Source organism: Callorhinus ursinus, unplaced genomic scaffold, assembly GCF_003265705.2.
Source record: "Callorhinus ursinus isolate GAN/ISIS: 27379988/994484 unplaced genomic scaffold, GSC_fseal_2.0 scaffold65, whole genome shotgun sequence".
NCBI lineage: Eukaryota > Metazoa > Chordata > Mammalia > Carnivora > Otariidae > Callorhinus > Callorhinus ursinus.
Genome location: NW_027397127.1, coordinates 4,930,438 through 4,936,022, shown reverse-complemented (window position 1 = coordinate 4,936,022; position 5,585 = coordinate 4,930,438). Strand labels below are relative to the sequence as shown.

Here is a 5,585-nt window from a genome sequence, read left to right as displayed (position 1 = left end):
CTCTGCCACACCCCCCCCAAAATAAATAAGTAAATCTTTATAAAAAAATTCTTGGTGGATAGGACTCCTTCTTCCCCGCCTCTGTCTGTACCCCTCAGTGCCAGTGCAATGAACATAGATGGTTCCTGGTAAAGACAACACAGCCCTCCTTACAGGACATCCCCGGCAGGGGTGTGCTCTAGATTGTACCACAGGAGACATCGGAATGATGGGTGATAATAGTCACAAAAATAGGCCTTAACTGGGCCACCTTTCCATGAGTCACTTGATTCACTCAGATGTTTGAAAGAATGTCTCTCACCAGCCAGCCAAGCATTGGCAGATAGGACTCAGCAAATAATCTGCATTTCTTAGATACCCTGTCCATTTCGCCAGGCCTGGAGCAGAATGGGGTGCCCTTATGCTTCCCCTCTCTCTTCCCATGCCCAGAGCAGGCCTCGTTAATCAAGCAGACTCACTTTTCCATTCACCCCAGATATGGCCTCAAAAGATGGCGGCTACCTACCTACCAATCAGCTGGGATGAGCATACAAAGCAAAATCTATTTGCCATCCCAAGCCTTGAGCAGATTCATACCTCCTGGGGCAGAGTAGCCTTCCAGCATATTCTAGAAGCCCTCCCAGGGGCCTTGAGTCCCAGGCATATTCTACGCCTGCAAGAGTTTTGATCAGGCCACTCGGGAATCTTGGACACTGACGGACAAATATACCAGCCCTTGTAGCGCTAAGCCCTGACTGGTGAACAAGCTGGCTCTGCTGGTAACTTGGAGGCAGGCAGTCCTCTTTTAACTGGGATCCCATTCATCAGAATTTCATGTCATTGGAAACCTCCCAATCTTTCTCCTGCCTCCCTCCCCAAACAAACAAAAAAACCCACATTATAATTTTAGAAAGTAGAAGAAACAGAAAGGAAACAAGCTCCTATCAGGATTTCAGTTTTATTTTTTAAATTTTTTTTAAAAGAGAGCATGCACGAGTGAGGGGGAGGGGCAGAGGGGGAGAGAGAGAGAGAGAGAGAGAATCCTAAGCAGACTCCACCCCCAGGGCCCAGCACAGAGCCCAAGGCGGGGCTTGATCTCAAGACCCTGAGATCATGACCTGAGCAGAAATCAAAAGTCAGTTAGGCTTAACCCACTGAGCCAGCCAGGAGCCCCAAGATTTCCATTTTATTTTATTCATTTATTTTTTTAAGATTTTACTTATTTATTTGACAGAGAGAGAGAGAGAGAGTGAGAAAGGGAACACAAGCAGGGGGAGTGGGAGAGGGAGAAGCAGGCCTCCCGCCGAGCCAGGGAGCCCGATGCAGAGCTCGATCCCAGGACCCCAGGATCATGACCTGACCCGAAAGCAGTCGCTTAACCAACTGAGCCACCCAGGCGCCTCCAGGATTTCCATTTTAAAACAACGCTACCAGAATATGTCCTGAGGTCTGGCCATAAGGGGCCAAGTCCCCTCCATCCTTCTCCTGGGGTGATTTCCTCTCCCAAGTCTGGAGAGCAACCAGTGGTGTTCATAATTATGACCCATGAACTTGAAGGACACCCAGCTCAACACAGACTTGAACGACGGTCACACGTTCACGATCTCCAGCCTTCCCATTAGTTTGAGTCAGGAGTCTGCAAACGAGAGCCCAAGCACCAAATCCAGCTCACCACCTATTTTTACAAATACGTTTTATCGGAACATATTTTTGCTCATTTACATATTGTCTATGTGGCTGCTTTCATGGGACAATGTGGCAGAGTTGTACAGCTCTGACCGAAACTGTGTATAAAATATTTACTATCTGGTCATTCATAGAAAAGGTTTGCAGACCCCTGGCTTGGACCACCTTTTTTTCCTGATTTTTAATTTTATTATTATTATTATTTAAGTAATCTCTACACCCCACATGGGGCCTGAACTCATAACCCCAAGATCAAGTGTTGCATGCTCTGCTAACTGAGCCAGCCAGGTACTCCAAGATCACTCTTTTTTTTTTTTAACGTAAGCTCTATGCCCAACGTGGGGCTTGAACTCACAACCCTATGATCAGGAGTCACATGCTCTACCAACCAAACCAGCCAGGCATCCCTGGCTTAGGCCCCTTTTAGAGCTGGTCCTATACCAGTGATGGATGCTTCCTCCTTCTTCCTCCTCTTCCTTTTTTCTTCCCTCCCTCCCACTGACGCTCCCCAGACACACACACACGTGCACACACATGCACCGCTGAAGGGAAACGAGTACTGGCTAGGAAAAAGGAGAAGGAGAATGGAAAAGCAGATGTGAATGCCTTTCAGAGACTGAGCCACCTGTACATGGAGCACAGAGCTAGAGAACCATGTATTTCTTAGTGTACATTTGTGGAGGCGAAGGGATAAGGTCAAGACGAAAAAGCATGTGTTGGCAATGGTGTTTTTACGCACACGTAACAGGTGTGTGGTCTCCAAGAGTGTCACTGAATCTCAGGCTGAATTGGGAGAGCCACCCACCCCCCTGCAACCCTGAGTCACCTTCGGTTGTCCGCTCCCATTTTCAGCTAGGGGTTGAGGTTTGTCATAGGGATGGTGTGGGATGGGACACGTAGGGAGAATTTCTTTAGACATCTCTTCTCTTTCCTCTCTCTCCAGCCTCCACTCTCTCTTTCCCCCAGCAACTTTAGGCAGCAGCATGGGGAAGCCAGCTATTATGAAAACACCAAGTCGCAGATGAATCTGGATAATAGATAAAAGGCTTAGTTAGCTACTAGTGGACGCATAATATTGATTTGTTCGTTTTTTTCTTTCTTTCTTTTTTTCAACTGCTTTGAATGAGTGGCAGCTAATTTGCCCAAATTGTCAATTTGGAAAGTTCCTAAAAAGAGGAATGGAGACAGAATGGACTGAGGGCTGAAGACAGGGTGATGATTTACACTCTCACTACATGAGACAACCAGGTTATATCAACACCAGGTCCCTCCAGTCCACCTGTGGGCTTCAGAAGTTTCTATTAAATCACAGATGGGAGCATGCAGTGGTCCTCAGCTGAATGGGGTCAGGCTGAACTAGAAGTTTTGGCCATGGTCTGCTCTAGTTGCTCAGGAAAATAGATCTAACCTCAATCAAAGAAGGCTGCTTGGAGGAAGTGACAGTGTGAAGGAACTTTAAAAGTCTGACAACCTGATTTTCATGAAGACATAAGAGATTATCAGGAGGAAGGACTCGCTTGGTTCAGAGCTTGCAGGAAAAACTGGGAAAGCCTCAGACACTGTTCTTAGGAAGGATACCAGAAATGAAATAGAACCTGGCGCCAGCTCTCTGGCTCTTGCCTGCACTGCATCAGTCAGTAAATGCCCCAAAGCCTGCCCCCCCAATTGGGTATGTCCCTGCTTTGGCCACTTTTCTGCCTGTCAAAACCAGCTGTCGGGGGGTGCCTGGCTGGCTCAGTCTGCCTTTGGCTCAGGTCAGGATCCCGGGGTCCTGGGATCGAGTCCCACATCGGGCTCTCTGCTCAGCCGGGAGTCTGCTTCTCCCTCTGCCTCTGCTCCTTCCCCCTGCCCGTGCTCTCCCTCACTCTCTCAAAGAAATAAATAAAATCTTAAAAAAAAAAAAACAAAAAACAGCTGTGAGGAATGGAACTGAAGTATGTTAATTCCGCCTGAAGTGTGAAGGGCTGGGAAGACTAAATGTATTAGCTCTCCCAGGGAAGTTTGCATTGTGATAAAACCAGAACTTCATTGCTAACAGGAGTTCAGGTAGGAGGGGAGCTGCCTGGAAGTGTTCTGGGGAGCAAAGAAGTTTTCTCCATCTCCTGGATAACACCAATATTGCTGGAGTGCTCTCTGCCTCTGTCTTGTCAGCTGTGCCATGGGAATAAGAGCATTCCTCACTTTCTAGTGTTGTTCTGAAGATTAAATATGATAATTAATGCATACAAAGTATTTAGCACAGTGCTTGGCACATCATAAGAACTAAGCAAATGTTAGATCTTTATTATACTGCTTACTCATAATAGCAGCCCCGAAAAAAACCACACATATTCTTATGCTGGGTGCTGTAATTATTGTACGTAGGTTGCACTTACATACAACTGTGCAACGAGCTGGAGAAGGCACAGAGAGGGAGCCTCCAATAATTGTGGAAACAGGGGCTGCTGCCTCGGGGAGTCCTAGGCAAATGATCTCTTTTCTGCGGGAAAAGGTGAAGAGGATGCCATCAAAATGTATACTTCGAGAGCATCCAGAAAGTATGGGTAGAGAGGCAATACAACATATTGGTTAAACACTTGGGACCCTGGAGTCTGATAGACCAGGGCTTAAATTCTAGCCCTGCCACTTAATATCTTTGTGACCCTTAGGATGTCATTGTGAATATAAACAAAGACCAACCAAGTAAGAACAAGCAAAGGCTATTTATTCTGAGCTTGCTGTAGAAAGAGTCAGTCACTTTTACTTAGGCTAAGGCAGAGACTTAAAGGCAGGCAGAGGAGTGGGAACGTTTTATGGTGGAGAAAGGAAAGGGGTCAGGTGTGTCCTGATTGGATCCACTGTTGGCCTGGGGAAGCTGTAGGCAGGATACATAGAGGCAGGGTATCCTTTTTTTTTTTTTAAAGTCTTTATTTAAATCCCATCATAGTTAACATACAGTGCAATATTAGTTTTAGGGGTAGAATTTAGTGATTCATCACTTACATACAATACCCGGTGTTCATCACAAGTGCCCTCCTTCATCCCATCACCCATTTAATGCATCCTGCCCACCTCCCCTCCAGCAACCCTCAGTTTGTTCTCTACAGTTAAGAGTCCGTTTCTTGGCTTGGCTCTCTCTTTTTCCCCCATGCTCATTCGTTTTGTTTCTTAAATTCCACATATAGTGAAATCGTATCGCATTTGTTTTTCTCTGACTGACTTATTTCGCTTAGCATAAGACTCTCCAGCTCCATCCACGTCATTGCAAATGGTAAGATTTCATTCTTTCTTATGGATGAGTCATATTCCATTGTATATATACATACATACATATATATATATTCTATATATATATACACACGCAGCCTCTTCCATATATATATACATTTCATATATATATATATTTTTTATATATATATACAGCCTCTTTATCTGCTCATCAGTCGATGGACATTAGGGCTCTTTCCATAATTTGGCTATTGTTGATAATGCTGCTATAAACATAGGGGTACATGCATCCCTTTGAATTAATACTTTGGTATTCTTTGGGTAAATGCCTAGTAGTGCAATTGCTAGATCATAAGGTAGTTCTGGTTTTAACTTTTTGAGGAACCTCCATACTGTTTTCCAGAGTGGCTGCACCAGTTTAGAAGCAGGGTATCCTATGTGATTGGTTAGAGGTGCATAATTGACTTTCTTTGGTTGGTCCTAAGTTGGAAGCAAGGACAACAATTATGGAAGCTGTCAGTTATTAATCACATCCTGGCCATTTCGGGCCAGTTGTTACAGGGATTACTATTTGGTTTCCCGGATTATTGCTAGAGATGGCAGTCTGACTTCCTACATGTCTAATTTATAGCACGCTGCCTTCATGGTCTGGCCATTATACGTGTGTAAATTCAGTCTCTCATTGCTTAACTTCTCTGAACCTCAGTCTCCTC

At 45.2% G+C, this 5,585-nt stretch overlaps 1 non-coding gene across 1 annotated transcript; it reads right to left on the bottom strand.

The window, feature by feature from the left end:
• Positions 1-1,995: 1,995 nt before the first annotated feature.
• Positions 1,996-2,068, bottom strand: TRNAR-CCU (transfer RNA arginine (anticodon CCU)). The gene has a single exon. It is a non-coding gene; the product is annotated as a tRNA-Arg (tRNA).
• Between the last annotated feature and the right edge of the window lie 3,517 nt (positions 2,069-5,585).